The sequence below is a fragment of the Equus quagga genome, chromosome 5, assembly GCF_021613505.1.
Source record: "Equus quagga isolate Etosha38 chromosome 5, UCLA_HA_Equagga_1.0, whole genome shotgun sequence".
Taxonomy (NCBI): Eukaryota; Metazoa; Chordata; class Mammalia; order Perissodactyla; family Equidae; genus Equus; species Equus quagga.
Window position 1 is genome coordinate 42755302 of NC_060271.1, and position 24965 is coordinate 42780266.

General features: G+C 51.5%; 2 long non-coding RNA genes across 2 annotated transcripts; one reads left to right on the top strand and one right to left on the bottom strand.

The window, feature by feature from the left end:
• Window positions 1–4493: 4493 nt before the first annotated feature.
• On the top strand, window positions 4494–10386 carry LOC124240281 (uncharacterized). The gene is made up of 3 exons (XR_006888822.1): window positions 4494–5535; window positions 6311–6761; window positions 7573–10386. It is a non-coding gene; the product is annotated as an uncharacterized LOC124240281 (long non-coding RNA).
• A 1678-nt stretch (window positions 10387–12064) lies between these two features.
• On the bottom strand, window positions 12065–16114 carry LOC124240282 (uncharacterized). Its single transcript, XR_006888823.1, has 4 exons — window positions 15057–16114; window positions 12940–13088; window positions 12430–12436; window positions 12065–12198 (listed from the first exon to the last, which is right to left on the bottom strand). It is a non-coding gene; the product is annotated as an uncharacterized LOC124240282 (long non-coding RNA).
• Window positions 16115–24965: the final 8851 nt, after the last annotated feature.

The following is a 24965-nucleotide window of genomic DNA, read 5'->3' on the forward strand; positions in this document are numbered from 1 at the left end:
CCGTCCTCGGGCAGACACTGCTCGCCCCTGACTCACGCGCGCACTTCCAGCCGAGAGCCTCCGCATGCTGGTGTCTTAAGATGTGCAAGACCCGGGACGTCAAAATCCAAATAACCAGCCGTTCGTCTCCTCATCTTCTCTTTCAACTGTGCCCACGGCCGCAGAAGCAGGTGGGGAACCCGCCCCCCGCCCCTGCCCGTTTCCTTCAGCGTCGGGCCTGGGGCCCCATAGTCTCCCGATGGTGCAGCGTGGACCAGGGGCCGCCTGGGCGATAAAGCAGCAGGGGGACGGGCGGGGGGGCGCTGGCGGCTCCAGGTGACGCTCGGGGGACACAGCACACCTCCCCTGGCCATGTCAGGTCCAGTCGCTGGGCCACGCCCTCTGCCTGGGAGCACCCCACCCCCTGACTCATCACCTCTCTCCCAGAGCTTCCTGTGCCCTGTTTCTGGAAGTTGTGCTTTCTCCCTGGGCCTCCCGCATCTCCAGCCTCGAGTGCGCTCCTGTTCTCCTTCCTCTGTGGAGCCTTCCCCGCTGACTCGGGTTTTGGCTCCTCACACCCTCAGGTTGTTCAGTGAGCGTGTGTGACCCGGGGCCGCTCTCTGCGGGAGGCGAGGTTCTCCACACCGGGAGCCTCAGGGAGCAGCTAGGCTTCCTTCTCCCTTCCACGTCACAGCCTGCTGCTTTCTTTGACCCTATCCTGGGTCTGGAGGTATCAGTCTTCGACTGCCTGCTCCCTCTGCTCCACTGGCTTGTAGCACTGGTCCCATTTACAAACGGAAGACTGAGGCCAGGGCCGTCTCTGCCCGGTGCATCCCCATGAGCCCAGCGCCAAGCGCAGCCCCTGCACATTACAGGGCCTCCAGATCTGTTGGATGAACGAATGAATGATTTCTGGGAACTCTTCAGCCTCTCTGAGAAGCCGAAACTGGCCCTGAACTGGTTTGTCTTCTCTTTGGACCTGGTGACCCGTGACATTTGCCGCTCCCCTCCGACAGGAAGATGCGCACGGTTCGGCATCCGTCCTTGAAGCCGTCGCCAGGGTGTCTCGAGTAGGAATGCAAGGCCAAGCGGGATTCAACCCTCCGTGACGGTGAGATGATGCACGTGAAGTGCCTGTTTGGTGTGGGGCACAGCGTACAGGGCAGATATGATGATCGCATGACAGCAGTGAGGAGGAGGCGGAGGCGGAAGAGGAGGAGGATGACAAAGGCGATGGTGATGAGGAGGTGATGACGGGGACTCTCCTAGCTCACTGCTGAGCTGGACGGCATGCATTTTCCGGGCTCTGCCTCGCCTCCACCTCCCATCCTGAGGAAGCTACATGCCGCTTCCTCTCCCACTCTCACATTTTCTCCTACCCGGGATCAGGAACAAAGGCTTGGCTCCTCTCAGCAGATGACGACCAATTAGCAGAGCCGGCGAGCACAGCCAGGCTGTGAATCACCTGGGGGATGGGAGGGAAACCCTCCCGGGAGGAAGAGCATTCACGTTTGCTTCGTTGTCAGTTTTCAATCTCTGCAGTAGGGATCTCTCATCTGCTTGTCACCAGACTCAGGAAATGGATGTTCTTGGGGGTTCTGGGGAGGATACAGATAGGTCTAGAAAGAATTTTCAAATGGTTCCATGCTATGGTGAAAAATTGAATGTCTCTCTCCCCCAATTATTTATCATATAATAAAATCTCATAGATCAGATTAAGTTATAGGTTCACCTATTTTAATTAATCTAATTAGAGAATATTGAAGAGAAGGAAAAAATTTTCCTCTTCCCTCTTAGGTTCTGTAGCTGGGGCCTGCAAATTAGACAAATTACCAGAAGAAAAGGCATATGAATTTTATCTGATGTTAATTTATATGTGCATGGGTTAATATTTTAATTTTAACATGCACGAAGGCCTTCACAGAAAAGAGATGAAGACACAAAGACGTGGGTAAACTCAGGGGGCTTGTACACCATTTTAATAAAAGACGATAAATTTTTGAAATGTGACAAGACAAATGAAAAGGAGGTTGGGCTTCTAGGGGTGATAAACTGTGGGAAGGTAAATATGCTGGAGAAACTAATGTAAGACAGAGGTTATTCCGTAAGGTTTTGTTTATGCAAACTCATCTTGGTGCCGTCTCTGTCTCCGCCTCCGTCTCCGTGTCTGGTGATGAAGGCTGCTCTTCCCTTCCTGGTGAGAGGGGAGGGCATCTTCACCAGGGAAATTTATGTCCTACTTTTAGGCATATAGCGGAGGGCAGAATGCTTTTCCCATGTCTGCTTCTTCTCAATTGCCTTTAGCTCAAAATAATCCTTACGCCTAAGTGGAGTATTTAGGGTGGCATATTTTGATCCCCTTCAATATTTTAAAAGAAATTTAGTTATATTATCCTCAAAACTGTATAGAAACCCAGAGCAGAGGAAAACAGAATCTTGCCCCATGTAGACAATGGCAGATTAATTTGGGGAACAGAAAAGGATCATTTAAATCAAGAATAGATTACTAATATACAAATGATGGCTTCCAAATCATGGCAGACATGTTTTTCTCTTACATAAATTAACTGTTTTCCTTCTCATCTTTCTTGCTCAGCAAATCTTCTTCTACAACATGTATGTAAATTATTACATACTTCAAACTAGTGAGGTTAAAATAAATTATGGTTGACGTGACTCATTATTTAGAAGAGAGTAAATCATTGAGAGGAAATGATCTTATTTCCTTATCAGGAAAAATACCGTATTTCTCAGTTTCAAAAAAGCTCAGGTTTAAGGGCTGGCCAGGAGCACAGCGGTCAAATTCGTGTGCTCCGCTTTGGTGGCCTGGGGTTCAGGGGTTTCGATCCCGGGTGTGGACCCATGCACTGCTCATCAAGCCATGCTGTGGCAGGCATCCCACATAGAAAATACGGGAAGATGGGCACAGATGTTAGCTCAGGGCCAATCTTCCTCAAGAATAACAACAACAAAACTCAGTTTTAGAGCATCTGTGAATGGAAGGGACGGGGTTCCCTGACCTTCCAGGGGCTGTCACCCCATCACACCTCTGTTCAGCCGATCACAGTCCCAGGAAATCAGCCCCAGGGTGGGGCGCCGGTGTTCCCACCAGCTTGCTTTTAGCACAATGCCTGGGCCTGCCTTCTCCTCTTGAATTGTGCAAAATACAGGAAAGGAGTAGTGTTGGGCGGAGAGCATTAACTCCAGATGGCGCCTCCATCTTCAGTCCAGTCCATCAGTTTCGGTGGAGGCTAAAACTGACGGTCGCTCTGACACTCATTCTTGTCTAGGAACACATGGGTGATGTTTACTTAGAACGTTACCTTCAAAAAGCCCAATGTTTTACAAAATGACATTTTAAACCTACTCTTCCCATCTGCTGACACATAAAGGTAAGAAAATGAAATTAATTTCACTACACACATAGCAAATTAGGCTGAAATCAAAGAAAACCACGTAAGTCAAGAGTTACACCTACTGTGACGTGGAAGTACTTTTTGTCTTTTTGCTCTTGGGAGCTTCATAGTTTTCATAATGATTCAATAAATAACTCTTTAATAAAGCAAAAAAGAATGAAATCAGGAGAAGAAAGCGTTGTTTTAAATTACCCAAAGTTCAAGTTGATTTTGGAACTGTGTTCTGCCCACCCTCTTTAGGATGGGTCAGTATCTCAGATGGTGACCAAGCCTCCGCTCCGAGAGGACCGCTGAGTAAGGAGCAGCACCCTACCGGGCAGAAATGCAGAAGAGAAGACAAACGCCCAGCCAGCAGCCTGGGGAACCCGCCGGCATCAGAGGCGTCCAGGCTCAGGGTGGTCTCAGCGGGCGCTCTCCTGGCCCCCAGGCTCAGGCACTAAGTCGCTCCACCTCAACTCTCTGTTACTGGTTCTCCTGCCCTTTGCACGTCCATCCCTCTGTCTGGAAACCAAACACACCGAGGGCGCCCCCAAGGCTGCCCGTCAGGAAGGTGCAGAAGCGCTGCCTGGGGCGGTGGGTCCATAACCACCCCGCTCCCACCCACAGACAGTATAAAAGCGAAATGAAACAGAAGAGCATTCTACTCTGACCCTTTCTTTTTCAACTCAACTGCTGGGCACATGGGGTTTTGCACTTTAGGGCCGAATGAGGGTGACTTCAGCCAAATCCGGGCTGTTTCTGAAGAAATGTGAATAAATGCAAAAGGCCCTGACTCGAGAGAGCGGCGCTAGCTGCCCCAGGCAAACGTAAAGAGCCGGACAGGTTTACGCAGCCGGAGCGGTGCCTCGAGGCGGGGGCCCCAGGGTGCGCCCCTAAAGGCTCGCCAGGCCCGAGCCAGCGAGGCCCACGGTGAAGACGCTCTATCCTTCAAGTCCGGATTAGGGCTTCTGCGAAACTGTCTTCCAGGACTGTAATCCCACACCCGCCCTGGGCGGCCCCCGAGACACGGCTGTCCGTCCCCGGGATCGGTAAGTGCGCGGCCGGCACGTGGCGGCTCTGAAGCCCATTCTTTACGTCGCGCCTCGTCTTTCCATTTCTAAAGGGCGCTCTCCTGGGCAGAGGGCGCAGCCCATCACATGTCAGGGCGGAGGAGAGGGAGCCGCTCCTCGGGGGACCCCAGCCTGCTCTCCTCGGGGTAACTGGTGCCCCTTGGGAAGCCTGTGTTCTGCCTCTGCGGAGCGGGGCTCCGTGAGAAGCCGGGCTGCGCGTCACCGCACTGAGCCCCAGAGAGACAGGACGAGTTTAAGAGGGTGTGCATGTCTGAACTTCACGCTGAATCAAAATCCTTTTCCTCCAAAGTCGGATGTCGTTGGTGGGTGAAGGGACAAGGCCAGCGAGGGGTGAGGGGACCTGATCCTGCACGTGGAGAGGGTGGAGGGAGGAGGGCTCGTTGAAGTTACAGCTCGCTGCGGCAGAGGATGGGGGGGCCAGTGTCGCTTTTTGCCTCCTGGGGTCTCCAGCTACCTCTCTCTCACCTCCCTGCCCCGCCCCAGCCCAGCCTGAACTGCCCTGGCCCCTCTTCTCGGCCCCAGGGCTCCCCAGGTCACAGACAGACGGCCAGGCAGACCAGAGCCTGGCCCTGGGTCGGGGCAGGGAAGCCAGGACGCGCTCCAATCTGCCGCCGCTCAGACTAGCGCTTGGAGAGGCTAGAGTTCAGGAGCTGAGCAAAAATAAACACGGGCTATAAATAAGCCCGTAGATGTCTTCAAGGCCCGAGCGCGACGAGGAGAGGGTGCCACCGCAGAAGTGCTCACTTGAAAAATTCTAAACGCGTCAAAATAACTTTGATAAACTCGCAAAGACGCCTGGCTCAGGGGAAAGGAATGGGCCCCGCGCCCCGAGAGCCCACTTCCCGCGCCGCCGGGAGGGCCACCGCGGGGCGGGCGGGGCGCGGGGTCCCCTCCGGCGCCGCTGACTCACCGCGGCCCGCGCCTTAAAAGGGCAGTCGCTTCCGGGGCCGACCCGGCGTGGCCGTGGGGGGTGGAGGGGGCTCGTTGTCACCTCCTGTGCCCTCGCTCGGAGTGGCACCCCTTCCACTTCAAGGCTGACCGCTATGCCTGATCCTACGTCTTTCAACCCGGTGAGAACCCCCCTTCCTCCCCATCCCTTTCCCCCTCTGTGCCTGTCTCCCCCATCTTCCTCCTCCCCCTCCTCCTTCCCCTCGCCCTCCTTCTCAGGGACAGTTGTTTCGGCCCTAATACATTCTCGAGCACCCACTCGTCCTCCCTGGTCCCCATCTGAGAACATCCCACGCCTCAAACAGTCAGCGCCCTCCTGGGCCTCTCCCTCGCCCTCAAACTTCTCCAAAGCTTGATTGACACTTCCTGACCCACCACCGTGTGCCTGCCATCTCCTCAAAGTATTCTTTTCAAAACAAGAGGATTTTTATGTTTATATTGTTTCAAATTTAAAGAGATTGCGGAACTTACAAACAATCCCCCAAACTCTTGGCCCAGATTCTCCACTTGTGAACGTCTGCCACATTTGCTTTAGCATTCTCTCTCTCTCTCTATGTATATACGTATTTTTCTCTAAACCATTTGCAGGTAAACTGCAGATGTCATGTCTCCTTATCCCTAATTACTTGGCTGTGTCTTTACTAAGGGCAAGGACATTCATGGCAGAGTCAGCAAAAGAACAAGACTCAGGGATGCCAGTGACCTTTGAGCCGCACAGTCCGGTGGCCTGGCAGGGTTCATTTGGCTCGACCTTTCTGCCCTTTGGTCTCTGTCTGTCTCTCTGTCTGTGTCTCCATCTCTCTCGCTCTCCTCTCATTCTCGCGTTTCATTGGCTGCTCTCCTGCCTCCCTTCAGAGGTGGGTCTCTGCAGGGTCCAGCTTTCTGTCTCATTTACAGCCTCTCCCTGGAGGAGGCCGTGGACTCCCACGGCGCCCGCGGTCACCCATCCTCGATGAGCCTGGACTCTTCAGCCTGGGCCCCCTCTAAACTTCTACGTGAATGTCCACGGCTTTCCGGGAGCCGCTCCCTCAGTCCAAGTCCCTCGCAGCTCCTCCACTCATCGCTGTAAACTGGCCGTGTCAGAGAGCTGGAGTCATCGCCCCTGCACCCTCCCTAGCTGGTGACCAAGCAGACACCCTCCCTCACCTTTGAACTCTGTCCCCTCCAGACTCTTGCTTCGTCGTTGGTCACGTGCCCAGGCCTCCTCTGCTCTGACTCTCTCATCCACCTCTTCCGTCCTGTGAACTCCTGGGTCAAGCCTCCGCCCGCACTTGCTTCTCAGGCCCTGTTGGCCTGGCTTCCTGCCTGGGGCCCCTCGCCCACCCAGAGCTGCCGTGGACGTGATCAGGTCCTGTCTTGACTGAAATCGCTGCCCCCAGGGTTCTTCCATGGGTTCCGAAGAGCAGATTCGTGGGTCCCTGAAAAAGCGTTCAGTTGTGGGGAGAGGAGGGAAATATTTTCTGGGGAAAGGGTTGTACCTTTCATCAAATTTTTGACAGAATTTGTGACCTCTCCCCCAAAGAAGAGAAGCAACTGGCCTGTGGGTTAAAGTTCAAATTCTTTGTGGGATCCAAGACCACTTACTTTTGCCTCAATCCAGCCTTCCCGACCCAGCTCCCAGGGCTGCTCTCTGCAGCCCGCACATCCAGCGAAGCGCTTCCCAAGTATGCGGGTCACAAGAATGACCCCAGGCACCGGGTGAAGATTCAGGCTCCGGGTGCTCTCCGTGCATTCTGATTCAGAGGGTCTGAGTGGTGGTGTGAGGGTGAGCATGGAGGGAGCCCCAGGGATCTGTATTTAACAAGCAGGGGTTCTAATGGGGAAAAGCCGGGCTAGAATCAGCCAAGGGCTTTCTTGCCTCCAGACTTTTGCATACGATGGAGTTCCCTCTTCCGGAATTTGCACCCACTCCACCCCTCCATTGATAAATTCCTATTTATCCTTCAATGTCCAATTCAAACGTCAGCACCCTGGATGAAGTCTCCTGTAATCATTCTCATGTTAGAGAGGTCGCGGCAACGCCGCTGTAACACAGACCCCCGAATGCTGAGGCTTATCTGAGAGGGATGTTTCTCTTCCCTTTCTCGTACCAGCTGGGTGGTGTGGGCCTGCGAGGAGGCTGTGCTCCCGCAGCTCATCCTTGTCTCTGCGTGTTCCAGGTAGTGGCACTCGTCGCTGTGGCTGAAGCCAGGTCCCTGCCAAGCCTGTCAGCAGGGGAGGGAGAAGGGAGAGTGAAGGGGGGTCGTGCCAGTGTGTCAAGACCCCACCAGGACATTGCACACCTGATGGGAGCTCACACCGGCCAGAACTTGGTCACATAGCCCCACTAGCTGCAAGAGATGCTGGGAAATGTCGTTTCTAGCAGGGTGGTCCTGTGTCCACCTCTCACAGCTGCCTGCTCCGGCCGAAGTCATTGCCATCTGCTCAGATGGAATGGAAACGAGGATGTATTGGGCACTTGCCGTGTGCCAGACATTGTGATGGCCATTTTCCGACGTCATCCCCTTTCACCTTCACCAGTGTTTTACCTACACTGAGACAGCTGGGCCCAGCTTGGCTGGGCTGCTGCCTCCCGAGTCATGCTCTGCGGAAGTCCTCCGTCTCAGGGCGCCTCTCTAGGTTATTTTTTTGCATGTCTGCCTCCCCCACTGAGTATGTGCTTAATAAATGCTCTACTAAGTGGTGAATCAGAGTGGGTTCATTAAATTAGCTCGTGAAAATTACATAATGTCACCTCACTGGGTTATGTTGTAGGCTATTTTTGTTTTTCCTCCTTTGTCCCCTGAGGAGTAATTAGCTGTCAGTCCCTGCAAGCGCTCAGGCAGAGTGTGGAAGCCCACCTCAGGGAGGTTGTATTGGATTAGATGAACCCCAGGACCCCCACAGTCCCAAGGAGCTGTATTTCGCCTCCACCTCAATCACAACTTTTGGCGATAATTTTCATTCTTCCACTCGGCAAATCTGTGCTAAGGGCCGCCCAGTCCCAGGTCCTCTCAGTGCTGAGCACTCAGTCGTGTACTAAGGAGGCCCCTGCTCTCAGGAACGAGCATGGGATGAAAAGACAGATAGTAAACCCACCGACAAGAAGACAGATGGCAACTCAGACAGAGATAAGAGCCAAGAAGAAAATAAAAGAGGACAAGATGAGAACCACATGCCTGAGGACCAGGGAAGGCCTCTCCAAGGAGATGACAATTCAAGGGACACCGAATGAGAGAAGGGACAGCCGTGGACAGCTTTCCCAGCAGAGAGAACAAGCCCCATTTGGAGTGTCTGAGGTTCCCAGAGCAGCCAGGGTGGCCAGAGCAGAGCAGGCGAGGAGAGAGATGGGAGAGCCAGGTAGGGGCCAGGTGGCACAGAGACGCACAGACCAGGGGGCGGGACCTATTCTAATGGGACAATAAGTCACGTCCAACTATGAGCCGGGCAGTGATGCGATTCTATTTAGATTGTTGGACAGTTGTCCCAGCTGTTGTGTAGAAGGTGGATTTTGTAGAGCTGGAGTGGAAGTGGGCTCCCGATGGGAACATTTTTGAATGGTCCACCAGAGAGCTGACGGAGGCTGTGACCAGGGTGATAGCAGTGGAGACGAGAAGCGGCAGGTCTGTGTTCTGTGAACAGCCCACAGGTCTTTCTGAAAATGCTTCTTTTTAGATAGCTACCACGTCCTCATCTCCTGGGGCATTAACATGTATCATTACATCCCCTGGAATCAAGGGCTCACAGCACAGGACCGTGTGGTGGTCAGTGTGACAGCCCCCCTCCCAGGCTCGAAGGCTGCGTCTTGTCTGACTGCAGATTATACTCATGGGTGGGCTCTTCACCTTGGCCTGAATCCCTCTTTGGGTGGAGATGATCATAGACAGTAGCCCTGCCTCCATCAAGCTCAGTCCCATTGGAGAGACAGACAGTGAACAAATAAAGACAAAAATACATGTAAAATGACACCTGTGAGGAGAGGTACACAATGTCAGGACACACAAGAGGGGCTTTGACCCCTAAGAGCAGTCAAGGGAGGCTTTCAGGAAGCACTGCTGGAGCTGACACTGGGAGGAAGGAGTGGGGTGGAGGCATGTCAGCAGAGTCTGACATGTGCAAAGGCTCTGGGGCAGGAGGGTCAGTGTTCCTTCCAGGAACCATTATTGAGCAGATAGCAAGGAAGGTTGGATGGGGACCAGTGTGGGTGTGTGTGTGTCTGTAGCAGAAGATGGAGGCGTTCCTTTAGGGTCTCCGGTCACCTGTGAGGATGGGCAAGCAGCTCAGAGGCTTGGAGAGCAGAGAAGGTTGATAAAGGCATTGTGAAAACAGCATTTCCCACACTATTCCTGGTTTGAGGGAAAGCTCTGTTGTGAAAATGCATATTTGACCCAAAGATAGTAAGTTTCATTTGAAGCCAATGGATTGTGATCCAAGTTCTGAACTCTCTCCACTAGCCTAAAAGCGATCATCATATAAAATCAGTCTAGCACTGGGGCCGGCCCCGTGGCCGAGTGGTTAAGTTTGTGCGCTCCACTTCAGCGGCCCAGGTTTTCGCCGGGTCAGATCCTGGGCGCAGGCCTAGCACTGCTCCTCAAGCCATGCCGAGGTGGCGTCCCACACAGCACAGCCTACAGCTAGAATATACAAGTATGTACTGGGGGGCCTTGGGGAGGAGGAGGAAAAAAATCAGTCTAGCATTTATAAGCCAAGATGGCACTGACATTCTTGGGTAGGATTCCTGACTTATCCTACAGAGGGAGAAGAAGAACAGCCCGGTCACTCCATTTATCCTGGGGAAAATTCCAGATGGCTCTTCAGGCCGATGAGAATGAACTACTCGCTAGAATACAGACGACACCCCCTAATATTTTTTTCACTATTAACTTGGAGCACCTGGAAGGAAGGAAGGCCAACCTCCCACCGTGTCTGCCCTGCTTTTTAAGTGAGTTCACTGGGGAGAAACTGTCGCATTGCAAAACTTGAGAAATGCCTGCCAATCCAAAAAGTTTCTGTAACAGGAACCAATACGCATGTAAAAGAAAAATCAAAAAACTAGAAGGAGGAAGGTGCTTAAACACATATGCTTTAAAATGAAAATAATTTTTTTTAATAAAAAGATAGCTTGGACCTGATTTAAAAGAGAAAAAAATTACAGGCAGTCAGGGAACAAAAATTAAGATTTGTTTCCTACAAACCCTAAGACCATGTATGCTAGAGGAGAATGTGTGTGCGTGTGGGGGGGAGGGGGTTGCATTAGCGCTCAGTTTCAGAAGCGTCAGAGTGTTCATACATAACGATACCCCAGGCCCTCCAACCCTCGGAACTTCTCCCAAGGAAATACTTTGAATGAAAAAAACCAGTTGTGTGCACAAGATGCTTATTGCTTCGTTATTTGCAATATTTTAAAGAAGTTAGACTTTATTCTGGAGAGAATGGGAGCAGAGTGTTATATGTGAGTCAGATGGTCCGGGGCATTTACAGTCAGTGCCGGTGTGGCGGAAGGGATAAAGGAGAGGAGGACAACAGGTGAGGCGCTGGTGAGTTGTTCTAGATAAGGGGTGGGGAGGGCCTGACTAAGGCCGTAAACTCCAGCTTAGTGAGGAGAGCCTAGTCAAAGGGATGTTTAAAGGATCATTTAAATGTGCATAAGGAGAGAGAAGGAAGAATCTAGACTGACACTCAGTTTGAGTGGATGTTGGTGTAGCCAAAGAAGATGGAGAACACAGGTGAATGAGTTTGGTGTCTGCCTGTCTGACTGTTTGGGGGCTGAAGTGAAGGGGTGGAGGGAGGAGGTGGTTCTGTTTGGGGTATGCCGAGTTGGAACTACCCACAGAATTGCCAGGTAATGACATCCAGGAAGACTCGATGGAAAATGTGGGTCTGGACTGAGACAGGAAGGTGGCTGGAGATAAATAACAAATAAACGTTTTCCAGAAGAAATGTGAGCGCGTCAGTGGCTCTCCTCTTTCCTCATCTTGGTCTTCATCCTGTTGGTTGGGTCTTTCGGAGGCAGCTGATACTGTTGACTCCCTTCTGGAAGGTCTCTCCTCCGTGAGTCCTCGATCTCACACATTCTTCATCTTTTCTGACTTCTACATTCATTTCTTTCCTTTCTGTTTTGAAGATTATTTAAAAGTAAATATTTCTCTCCAAGTAATCCATTTTTACTTTAGGAAAAAAAAAAACACTAGAAAATACAGATAATTAGAAAGAAAAATTAAAGTCACAAAGCATTTTGGTGTATTTCCTTTCAAGTCTTACTCTCCCTTCCAGTGCTGTCTGCTCACTGGGTCGGGTCTCCCCCAGCACACACTCGGGGCAGCCTCTCCCTGTGAACTTTCATCACAACTAAAATTAAATAATTATTTGCATCATTACTTCTCTAAAAAGCTGAATCATTTAATGAATGTATTCATATAAATGCATTTTTTACCAAAACGAGACCAATTGGTAGACAATGTTTTATAATGTATTTTCCTCGTGTATTAATGCATCGTAACAATCTCTACTACCCCTGTCAATCTATATGATCCCTTTGATGCTACCTAGTATTGAATTCAACTGTATAGCTGAACCAAAATTTATCTCAATCTCTTGTTATTGGACATTTAAGGTATTTCCAAATGTTCTCTGATCTGCTTTAGACGGCTTTAGGCGCACGTCTCTGCCTGCTTCTTTGGTTATCTTCTCAAACTGGCATCACTGGGTCGAAGATTTTCAGCTTTTGCTGGAGGGTGGCAAATTTCTTCCAAAAAGTCCACCAATTTACACTTCTACCTTTTTGTTTTATTAAAACTTCTTTTCCCCTAAAACAAAAATAGCACATATTAACAATAGACAGAACACAGGGGAGTAAATAAAGGAAGTGTGAGCGCCTACAGTCCGGGCTGCAGCTTTACAATCCCTTGGGGGTGGATTCTTCCGCATCTTTCCCGTATTTGTCTATGCAGATGCCCTTGGGAGTCAGACATTTACTGTTAACTAGCTGTGTGGCCCGAGGCGCGTTTCGTAATGTCTCCAAGCTTCTGTTTTCTCACCTGTAAACTGAAGATGGCAATAGAGCCATGTCACAGGTTGTCCTAAGCATGCAGGGCAAGTATGCTGCCCTGTGCCTGGCTCATTACAAACTCTCAAGCCCTGCTCCCATGATACTGTGTGAACCTTTTTTCCCCGCCCAGTGATGTATACGGACATCTTTCTTTGTGCCTAGTGGACACTTCTAGCTCCAGTCTTTTAGATGAACCTCAGGCGTACAGCTCTAATCACAGACTGTCGATACCACCAATGGTATTTTGCTGACGTCAAGTATTCATTTGGTCCCAGCCAACCTAGTTACAAGTTCCTCCTCCCGCTGCCCGTTCCCATCTTAGTCACTGTCATCTGTCCTGGAAGCACCAGGCAGAAACCACCAGAACACCTTCCTCCCGCTCCCACAGGTAACTGGGTTTACAGCAATTCTGTTATTCTATCTGGAGTGCAGCTGAGTCAGACAGGCCTTGGTTGAATCCTGGTCCTGCTCCTTACACAGTGTGACCACGAGCACTCACCTCTCCTTTCTGAGCCTCAGTTTCTTCGTCTGTAAGATGGGGCAACAGCAGACCTGCCACTTAGGGCCGTGGTTCTGATGGTGAAGTGAGATAGCTCGAGTAAATGCTTAGCATCACGCCGATCACAAGCTCAGCTCTCATAAGGGCAGCTGCAATTAGCAACATTACTATTATTGTTGTCATCTCAGGCACCTGACCTTTGCTGTGGTTGCAGTGCATTTTCAGCCCCTTATAGCACTGACATAGCCCCTAACCTGTCCCCATCTTCAGCCCTTCCCAGGCCAAATTTCAATGTGCCACCAAGATGACTTTTCCATGGTGTGTCTGGAGCATGTCACACTGCTCACTGTCGAAACTACCTACAAACCAATGCCTGAATTTTCTCAGCATGGTTTCTAGCCTTGTCACTCCACCTGCATTCTCTACGTGTCCCCCGCCCCCCACTTCCAACTCTCCCCATCTCTGCTTCGACCTCCCGTCTATCTCTTCCTGTACTTTCCCATCCCTCAGTGTGATGGTTCTACCACCTGGGCGGACACCATTTCCCAGAACCCCAGCAGTCTCCCAGGGTGCTCAAACATTCCTTCTGGGGCTGGTCTTCCCTAATCCTGGGGGCGTTCACCTCCCCCTGCCCTGAGCCCCATGCTTGGGGTAGCCTCCACTGCCCTCTGCATCGTGGAGGGTCCAGTCTCCACCATGACACTGTGCCCTTCTTGGGGCAGGTCCCTTTTTGTCCACCTCTGCATCCATCACTGCCCCCCAGCTCCCCTCCGCAAACCCGCAGTGTTTGTTTGTTAATGGTGCTGTTAATAAATAACACTCCTCTGGGACTTTGATGTCCAAAAGCTTGCCCACAGGCCAAAGGTTTTACAGAGACCATTCACCTTTCCCGTGACTTATTCTCAGATGACAAGGGCAAAGAATTCAAAAACTGCAGTGCCCCACCCCAGAACTGACGTATCCACAACGGCTGGTTCTCGTGTGTTGTGAAACGAGCCTGTCTTTGCCGTCATGTTACTGATTTTTCATTATTATGAGATGAGCATAGAAAGTACTCAATGTGTGTCTTTCTTACCCATGCAAAGGCAAGAGAACAGTTATCAATCTTGCCCACTGGCTCTCTGGGTGCACTACAAAGAGGGTGTGGGGCTCAGACCTGTACCCTGCCTTTCTCTCCTAAAGGCATGTAAGTTTCAAGTAAATCTGTTTCATCCTGTTCAGAAGGATGATGCAACGTGACTAGAAAGGAAGTGGGGAGTTGCCTTACAACTACAAGCAGAGGAATGTCACGTCGCTCCAGTGTTCTTCACATTCCCAGAAATATGTCGTGGTTGAAAAGGAGGCAGATGACTCAGCATTCCCCTGGCTTTCGACAGATTGACCGCGGAGCCCAAGCAGTGCTAATGAGGACAGGCTGGCGGAAGGCGCAATTAGGACGAGCTGGCCTGTCCCGCGAGTCTGGGGGCTGCAGGGTGCTGGGCATGCGGAGATGAACCATGTAAACACAGCACAGTTTTCTCGAAGCTGGATTAAGGGGCCCCTGGGTCCACGTTGCGTTCATGTGAATTCTTAGCTATCCAGAGGTATCAGACCAAACTCTGTGAATTCGGTCGTGGTTCTGATTGTTCACTTTGCAGTGGGGGCTGGGGCTGTCTTTAAAGCAGGCTCCTATCCTAAACTTCCTCTCTTCTGTCCAGAAACCTGGGAGCTTTCTTCTACCTTGGCTATTCCTTCGTATTTCCTCCTCTCATTTTCCAAATTAAACTTTTTTTCTAGTAGAAAGACCTGGAAAATTATTTCAAGGACAAGAATTTGGCAACTGTCCCTGAAAATGAAGCACATGCTTTGCAGGGGTTTTATGATGTTCCAGAGAGTGGCCACCTGTTCCTTTCCACCCGCTCCGGGCGCCGGGCCACGGGGCTAATGAGCCGTGAGACAGGGCCAGTGGCCTGTGTTGCAGAGGCTCTCGGTTCTTCAGAGGCCTCCTGTAACCCACGGTCTCCACGCACCCTGTCCTGCCAGCCTGTCGGTAGTCACTGATCCAAGGCCCATAGCCCAGAGCAACGCTGAGCTGTGGACACCTCCCAGGCTTTATTTCCAAACTCATATTTACTCACCTGGAAGAAAGAAAATTCAGATTTCCCGAGGTTGCTGATAACAACCTCATATCCACCAAAGGCAAAGGAGCCCCACACCGCCTCTGAAGGATCCCTGAGACTCTCACCAGGCAAAGCCGAGTTTGTGAGGAGAAGCCTGGAAAGAGGCAGGTGGGCACCGGAGCCCCCACATCCGGCTGCCAGCATGCCTCAGCATCTCCTAGACGCGTGACCACTGAAACCAGCTCCGCTCCGTGACTCTGTTTTTTGTCCAGGTGGCAACTAAACTGATAAGGAGACAGCTCTCCCTGTACCATGTGCCTCGGCGGTGGGGGTCCACAGCCCCCTGGATGTGAACACGAGCCAGTGGAGTACGAGGCTAAGGGCTCTGGAGCTGACAGACCGGGTAGGGCTCCCAGCTCCCCATTTTCTGGCTGTGAGAGTCAAAGCTCATTATTTAACCTCTCTGGGCTTCACTCTCTGCACCTGAAGACCAGCAATAACAGTGCCCATCTCAGAGGGGTGTGATCAGGATGAACTAACTCCGTATTTTTGTAAAGTGCTCAGAACAGTGCCTGGCACATCATGATGTTTGATGAGTGAATAAACGCCAAGATTCCCTCCCCAGGGAATGTTTACTACCAGGTGGTGCTTTTAAATGTGGGGTTCCCCATCTTAGGGCTCATGGCCTTGAGTCTTGCCCCGCGGGGTCTCTGCAGGTGAAATCTCACGGCTCCACCAAAACCAAGTGTTAAACATGGGCCGAGCCCAGCAAAGAGCAGAGGTCAGAGTGCAGCCGAGACGCAGAAGGCACAGAAAGGAAGGTCTGTGCCATTGGAAGATGCCACCTGAAATGGTGAAAGCTGTGTTTCCCAAATGAAAGATTCAAATAATAGGAGAAGGGGCTGTTTGCAGCCTCTCTTCCACACCTCTCAGAAGAATGCTCCTTCAAAGGGTGACATCAGCTCTAAGAAACCATATTCTGGGGCTGGCCCGGTGGCATAGTGGTTAAGTTCGCACACCACTGCTTTGGTGGCCCAGTGCTTGCTGGTTTGGATCCCAGGCACAGACCTACACACGGTTCATCAAGCCCCACTGTGGCAGCATGCCACATGCAAAATAGAGGAAGATGGGCACAGATCTTAGCTGAGGGCCAGTCTTCCTCAAGCAAAAAGAGGAAGATTGGCAACAGATGTTAGCTGAGAGCCAATCTTCCTCACATAAAAAGAAATCATATTCTTCACCTTCTCACCTGAGAATTCTTTCAGGCACAAGCCGAGACAGAATCCACCCCCTAACCTTCCACCATTGGAGTCATGAGGTCAGGAGCTGGAGGCCCCCCCAGGAAAGGCTGTAGCTAAAGGCTGCAGGTAAGAAAGGCTGACACACAAGCTTGCATCCCCACCCGACCTGAGCTCTGTCACCCCTGGGCCATGGCAGAGGTCCTGATGGCTGCCCACCTCTGGTCAGGCCCTGTTTCCTGGGCATGTGGCAGTGAGGACGTACAGGACCCTGCACTCAGAGAGGACCCGCACCTAGGGTTTAATGCTCTGCGCTTGTGATCTTGAACTTCTTAATAATTTTATCCCCAGGCTTGCGGTTTGGGCGTGATGGAATGTGTGCAGAGGGCTTGGAGGCACACGCATGGTCACGCACAGTCCTGCTCCCATGGTTCATGGCTACCCACTCCCAGATCCCCTAGTGTCATACAGGACACAGATCTCCTTCTCAGCCCCCAGTCAGAGACCACTGACACCCTCTGCCCCCCGCAGGCCCTGACCCCAGGCAAGAGGGGAGTCAGGGTTGGGGGCATGCACCTGCATACAGAGGCTCAGGGCAGGGCTTCCTGTCACCTGTCGGGGGCGAGGTGGGTGGGTGATCTGTACTCCCAGTGAGGTCTGCTTGCATCCCCTATCTGAGGGAGTACTCCATTGAACAGCAAATAAAGCACACTATGACAGGTCGAGAGAGAGACCGTGGAAAAAGGAACAAAGCTTTTTGAATAAGAATTTTTGCACTGCGGCCCACAAATGATGTAGTGGTCCCGCCTCTGGCCTAACTCCCTCCTGTGGGCGTCATCTCACCTCGGCTGGAGCAGCTGGCCAGGCTGAGGAGCTCAGGTTCCGGTATTTTAGAGTTTTTTGTGTTACAAAGCTGAGGGGAGGTCCCCTTGTCATCCAGAAGCCACGTGGGGAGGTGGAATGAGCCTGCCCACTCAGCCCACTTGCTGGGGTCTTGTAGTTTTCCGGCTTGGTCACCACAGCCCGAGGCCCACGTCACCTACCGAGCCTGACTTCCTCACCTATGAAAAGAGATCAGGTAACACGCTTTTCAAGATCTTTTCTATCTCTTAAAATACCTCATGATTCTGAGTACACAATAAGGCCCATTTTTCTGCTTGTGAAAACCTCATGTTGTAGATAATATAAGACCCTCCAGTTTCCTGGCAACAAAAAACTTTTATAATTGTTGATGGTGAAAAACAACAGAAAGGGGTCTATGTTTGAAAGACCATTCTATGATCCAGATTTATCGTCTGAGAAACTTCACTGCATCTCGGCCCCTGGGCTTGGAGGACCATGAAGGGAGAGGTCAGCAAACGTCCTTCTGCCATGGGTCATGGTGGAGTAAGGAAGGCGATATATAAGTCAGGGATACTTAAAATGGCTAAAACCCTCTCCGTGACAGTGTGCCCTGATTTTTACTCTGTTTTAAAATTTCTTTTATTGGGAAATTAATTGAAAACGTGAGGCTTAATTTAGCATCGTATCCTAAATTGGCCAGCATCATGTTGGCCCATGAGGTTTGTGCCACTAGAGCCTAGACGGTTATTATTCTCTAAAAGACTATGGAAATATGCTTAGAAAAGATATAAGAAAGTTCCAGATGGGTGACTGAAGTCTCCTCTTCCAGATTGTCCCGTAAGTCCAAAGTCACCCAGAAAAGAGAATACCCAGCCTGCTCCATGTCCTGGGTGCTGTAAAAATTCCCAGCAAGGGGTTAATCCGGCTGCATCCAGGAAAAACCTTTTCTGGGCTGAAACTGAGCTCTTTGACCCATCCAAACCCACGTGGGGAACGTGACCCACATGTAACGTCCGAGATCTTGTTCTCTACTCAAATCTATGACAGACAATTTTCCACTCATAAGAAAGAGACTCACATTCTAAATTCCCGAAAATTACTTTTACTTTTCCCTAAAGTGGCACATACAGTCTAAGAAACAGTATTATCACCTCATTAAATGTGTCAGTAAGTTTTAAAATTTGGGATAGAAAGTCAGTTAACACTTGGGGACATGCAATGTTTGTGTGGGAGGTGTCCCTATCATGGCAAATATTTCCTACACTTCAGGCTGTTTTTATCTGTATCTTTGGAAAGGGGTTTGGATGAAATCGAGGAGACCAATGTTTCCCTCTGGCATCCTTCCAATTTGATGAATTATCCTTCATTGTGAGAATGTTGGCGTTCTTTCCTTGTTCCATGCAGGGGCCAATATCCTAGAACAACTCACGTGGCCCCAGTGAGCAAAATTGTCCTTCGGGATAGAGCACAGCTGGGATTTCAGAAATCTTGTTATTTCAGGTTGTCAGGCTGGCCCAGGAAAAGGGCCAGACAGCTGTGGGGAAAGAGTATAAGGGAGAGATAGTCATCAGCAAGATTAACAAAAGGCTTTAAAGATTGTGTCATAACAACAGATGCTGAAAACGGTTACAAACACACATACTGTTATTCCTTCTGGCCCGAGCGATTTCCTAAGACGGTGAAATTAGCCACGAAGGAATTTCCTCCTTTACTCGGAATGGAGTTTTGGCTGAAGGTCCAAGATGTCTTGAAAGGAAGAGAGAAGACAGAGGCTTCGATTTCAGCCCCTAAGAGTCTTCTGGAATTTTACAGCAGGTGCAGCAACTGGGGGCAAATATTTGATGGAGAACAAGAAGCAACCCTCTTCTCTTCAAAGCTGTGGTTGGTGAGATCCCAGGGCTTGCTTAGGTAGGAAGGATCTAGCCAATTCCAGGACCAAAACTTCTCCCTCTATTGACACATTCTGGAAAAATGACTAAACCTTTCTGTACCTCAGTTTTCCCAAGCGCAAAATCAGAAAAATTATTTTAACCCATTTTATAGAACGGTTGCAAGGAAAACACAACCATGGGTAAGGCTCGAGAGGGACTTTGCTTGTAGCTAATTGGCACATAAATGCTTCAGACTGTCAGGCCCTGGGGAAGCCTGCAGGCCAATCCTCCTGATTGGAATCTATTGTCAGGGCATTAGTAAACACGACCTTAGTGAAACAAAAGCATAAGGAGACCAGCACATGCACTGTGCATTGTGCCAGAACTTTCCATTGTGTGCGGCTGAACTGGGAGACCGAATACTTCTGTCCTCTCCCTCGGCCCACTAAGGAACGTATTTTTATTTCATTGCATACATATTTTCCTCCTTCCCTTGGTCATGAATCAGAACACTTTAGAGCCAGAAGGAGTTTTAGGGCTATTCTCGTTGTTTCCCGTTTTACACACAGCAGGTCCTGGAACTAAGCGGCCCGAGTTTTCTGACTCAGAGCGTTGTTCAAAGGAACCACCAAGCTCAACCCAGCCACAGCTGGGGCAACAGCCCTGCTCACTGTTCCCACTACAGGGCGAGCTAGTGTGTCAGAGCGTTCTTCCTCGGACCTCGTTGACATGCGTCTTTTTGTAGAAGGCTCCCAGTGGGAGAAATGCTGAAGAGCTGGGCTCAGGACCAGACTCTGGGTCTGTGGAGGGAAGAGGTGGGAAGTCAACCGTTGTCTACAGAGTCCTGCCATGTGCTCGGCGACGTCGTGAGTTATCACATTGCGATCTTCACCATAATCTTGGGAAACAGGCGGCGTATTCCCATCCACGGCCATGGGAAATGAGGGTTAGAAGTGTAAGCAGCTTCTCCGGGGGTGAGAGATCCAGGCTTCCAGCCCAGATTCCGAAGCTTGCCTTCTTGCCACTCCCCCTCGGGCGTTATCAGAGAAACTGTGTCCTGGGCAGATGACCAAGGCAAGGACTTGGCCTCAGGGAAAAGTCTGGGATGGATTCCTGAAAATGGAGGATAGGCTTGAAGGAACAAGGCAAGAAGCCAATTCACAGGCCTGGGGTTCAGGGAGGACAGAGCTAACTGGATGCCAAGACCGGAGCTGTGGGCCCTGGAGCCCTGCACAGCACTTGCCCTCTGTCCTGAGCAAACACAGCCCCTGTTACTTTTGACTGATGGTGCCTTGACTCTGGAATCTGGCAGCCCTCCTGACTTCTAACCGAACGTTTTATGCTGAGTCTGCTGCCTTGTGAACTCCTTTTAGCCACAACAGCTGGTCACTGAATGGGGACATGGAACCCCCGGACACCTGATGGAGAGCTCCGCGTCACGGTACACAAAGGTTACAAGCAGAACCGTCAGCCTGCTGGCTTTTGATCCTGCCTCTGTCACCTACAGCAGTGTCAGCTTGGGCAGGTCACTGAGCCTCGGGGTGCCTCAGTTTCCTCATCTGTAAAGTGGAGGAAATAACGGATGATAACTGTACCCGCCCCGTAGGGCTGTTTGAAGATGACATGAGTTAGTCCACATAAAACTGCTTCCAACAGCGCCTGGCACATAGTAGGTGCTCAAAACTAGGTGGTTGTCTCTGATTCCTGCACACGCCCGTCACAGCACGGGGCAGCACTCCCCTAAAGGGACCTCATGGGGACCTTATCCAGGCTGGGGACACGCTGTCTTCTGAGCCAGGCCATTCCATTTTTGGACTGCTCTGACTAAGAAAACGCTTCCTTGCTTTCAGCCAAATCCACCTCCGCGCTGCTCCCACTCATCCTTCCCAGCTCTGCCAGCAGGCAAATGTCAAAAAAATATTCTCGAAAGAGAGGACACAGAGTGTAAATAATCATGATAGAATCGGGTTGAGGAATGACAGTCGTCCTCGCAGCTGCCATTGCTGCAGCGAGGCACAGCCCGGGGTGAAGTCAAAGACCTTCGAGTTAAATTCGAAAACCGGCAAAAGTTCTTAGTTTTTCTCTGCTGCCTTTAGGAATGCATCAAACAACTTCCTTCTCCATTCTCGTCAGACCATAGCATGCTGCCGGACGGCCACGAGACTGAGGGAAAAGTCGCTGCACGTGGGCAAAGGTGATGGTCACAAGGGCGGCAGAGCTGTGACCTCATTCCCTCGCTACGTGCGGGGCGCCCTGTAATCGCCGGGCGCCCAGGGAGTGTGCTGGGAGGCGGCGGCCCCGGAGGGCGGTCCTCCTGTTTACAGAGCCTCTCTGGCGTCAGGTATAAGATCATGACCCATGCAGCCCTTCCTGCCTCCACGGCGTGTACTGTGACATAAGACGACTGCACACATCTTTTTCTAGAAAGATTTGACAGCCTAGCTCGCCAACGACTCTTGTTAAAATGATTTGTAACAGAGATTTTGAATGTTACAAGATGAAGAGTTCTGGAGATCTGTGGCACAGCAACGTGAATATATTTAACCCTACTGAATTGTACACTTAAAAACGATGAAGATGGGAAATCTCCTGTTAGGTGCTTTTCACCACAATTAAAAAAGATATATAAAAAAGAATGAAATGTATAGATGAATAATATGACAAAGTTGCTTGAAAATGATACAAAAAGATGCAAACGTTCATCAAGCTGTAGAAGGATGATTTGTGCGCTTTTCTCCAACATTAGACGTTATTAAAAAGTTTACGCACTGAAAATAATAGCAGAGGAGGAGGTAAGAGGGCTATAGTTGAACAAGATTATCTGTGAGTTTGCGCCCGCTGCCGTTGGAAGGGTGCTAGTCTGTATTTGTGTGTGTTTGCAAGTTTTCATAATAAAAATTAGATTGCATGAAACATTTACAATGTTAGAAAAAATGATTGGAACATTTCAAGAATAAATCACTTGGAACTCAGGACATGGGTGTGGACTCCTCTCAGTTGCTTCTGGCGGGCAGGGGGGAATTCGGTGCCCAGTACGTGATGCAAGAACCGCCACGTCCTGTTTCTAAATCGAAGATAATGTGGCTCTGAAGGCCTACAGGGCAAGGTGGGCACAATGTCAGTCACTATCGGGGCACTTTTGTTCCTCTGAGTGTTCGTCCGAGAATCCAGAACAAAAAGAAGGGGCCCATCTTTGGTCCACGGCAGCCGGGACCTCCTTCCCCCATCTCCTCTGGCTGAGCATCGCTGGAGTCTCGAAGGCCCTGGGGGTCCCATCTCTTGCGAGTTCTCCAAGGACTTGACCCCTACACCCCTCTCAAGGTCAAGTGCAGCCCCTGCCCCCGCCACTTCCCAACAAAGGAGCTGGGTACAGTGGGGCCTCCCTGCACCCACAGGGCCCTCCTCGGCCCTGCACTTCCCGGGCCCAGAAGCTTTCTGCCAATTGCCCTCGGTCACCTCGGACGAGCCCTCCTCCCTCACCGTGGGACAATCCAGTTAATCTCCCTCCACGGGCCTAAAATAGAAAAGATTTTTAGCTCCCCCACTCCAGCGGAGGCCGTAAGAAGCTCACACCTCAAATCAACAAGGGGTTTTGGAAGGAAGGGGTCTGTCCTTTGCCTGTGCCTCCACCAGGGTGGGACCAAAACAGACACCCAAGGCGAGAGTCCAGGCTTCTCCTTAATCCTCACCAAGTCAAAGTGGCTAAAACCGTCAAACTCAGAAGCCCCCCTCATTACTCCATCTCTGGGTCCCCAGTGAACTCTCAAGATCACCCAAAGTGTGACTTCTGGGCAGGGTGGCTCCTAGGATCTGGTGAGATCCCGTGAAGTCAGGCCTGGGGTGGGGGCCGCCCCAGCGCCCCCTCCTGCTCCTCTGCCATCAGGTGAGAGGTTGGGGCTGGTGACTGGCAGGCAGGGGCCCGTCGGCCTGGGTTCTTAAAGCTCAGAAAGAAAAAATTGTGTTCGATAGACAGAGTTTACATGTCCTGACTTTAAAACTAGTTGTTAACTAGTGCTAAAACTAAACGTTAACCAATGCTGAGGCCATCTCCTCACTCCAGGTTGGTCCTTCACCCCTTGAAATCAAGCAACCGAAACAACTAGAGCGCTGATGGACAGCCAGTACGGCCTTGTCCCCGGAGGCCCCCGCTGCCTGGCTCCAGGGACCACCCCCTCTGGAGCTGACCTCCCTCGGTCTCTGGAGCGCAGCAGCATCTGGTTCTCCTCCAGCTTCTCTGGCCACTCAGCCCAGTGCTCTCACTGGCTGCCTTTCTCCTCCCTCCTCCTGCACGTGGAGGTGTCCAAAGGTTCTGGCCTTGGATGCCACCCCCACCCCAGCCTTCCCTGCCTAGGTCATGACCGCTCCTAGGAGACCGAGGGCATGAACTCCCTCCCACCTGTATCAGCAACGGGCCCTGACTCAGGGTGGGAGGCTGTCCTGGGCACCCGACCTTCTCTCCCTGGAGCCCTGGCCCCACCACCTCGCCGCCTGCCCCAGCACTGGGGACCCCTGCTCGGTCACCAAGCCCCTCCCTGGGTCCCCTCTCTCAGCTCCTGAGTTACAGAAAGCTCCTGGAGGACACAGGGCCCCACCGTCCCACCAGGTCCATCCTTCTGTTCACCTCTCATTTTCTTCCTATCAAATCCCCCAGCTCCTACTATAGGAGTCCTTCTACTCGGTCCCTGAGACCTCTCTCCATCCTCTCAGAAAACCCCAAACAGGGCAGGGACGTTGAACCCACAGTGTGGACTCCCAGACTGGCGCTCGGGTTAATCTCAGGGAACTGTTGCTTCTCCACGGTCTCTACCTGCTTCCGCTTTCAGGGGAAGATGTTCCTCACTTCCCCTCCCTACAGGCTCTGCGTCCCTTCCCAGATCCTCTGCCAAATCGCAGCTCTCCCTTCTCTTGCCTGTGTGGCTTCATTTCTCCCAGCGTCAGACTTCTCATCTGCAGGGTGGGAATAACCCCACCAGCCCCAGACTGGGAGCCTGTTACCCAACGAGCACTCGATTCAAGGAAGCCATGATGGTGCCGACGACCATGGTGTGCCTGCCCCTGGTAATGCACAGATCAATCCAGAACGTCTCCCCTTCCCTGAGGGCACACGTACTCGCAGCCCTGCCGCACATGTTCGTTCCGAGGCCTGCGCTCTGGAGTCTTTGTCCCCATGAAATCCAGTCACAGTGCTGCCCGGCTCTCGAGTTTCATTCGTCCTCCCTTGTCGGTGCCCCGCTTCACCCAGTTGTGGAATTTGCAGAAGGAAGGGGCCCGATGGGTGGTCGGTCCAACTCTGAACGCCCTCTTGGTGCCCTTCAGTCTTCTTCCTGTGCCCTCCCACCACCCCTGACATCACCAGATGTTGCTTCCTCAGCCTAAACTCCCTCACCCTACAAATATTTTATGAGTACCTACTATGTGCCCGGTGCATTGCTAGACAAGGTGGTGCAGTCATGATGAAGATGAAGGTGGAGGAGGAGGAGGAGGGCAGGAGGACGGCTCTCGTTTACCGAGTGCTCACGTGCCAGGCAACGGCCTGTGTGCTTCATGTATTTGGACTCGTTTAATTCTCGTATCAGATCTGTCTACTCCTCAGAAAACCCCAGTGACATGGGGGCGCTCCTCATCCTTGTTTCACAGATGTACAAATGGGCTAGGCTGCCTGAGGTCACGCAGCCAGCAGAGAGGCCACCTGATCCCAGGGTCCCAGTCTGCCAGCCCCTGTGGGGACCACACAGACCGTGTCCCTGGAGGTCTTCTCTGTTGGAGAAGGGGAAGATTAACAAGGATGTGGACCCAGAGACAACGCGATGAAGTCAGAGAACAGACGGCTGTGGGAAGGCTCAGTCAGGGAGGTGGCCGTAGACCAAGCTGGGAGAGAAGTGGTCCCAGTTTCGTAAGGTGTGGATGGAACAGCAGTGGGTGGAGAGCAGCCAGGACTCGAGCTCTCTGCCGTCCTGGGTCAGGGCCTCACTCAG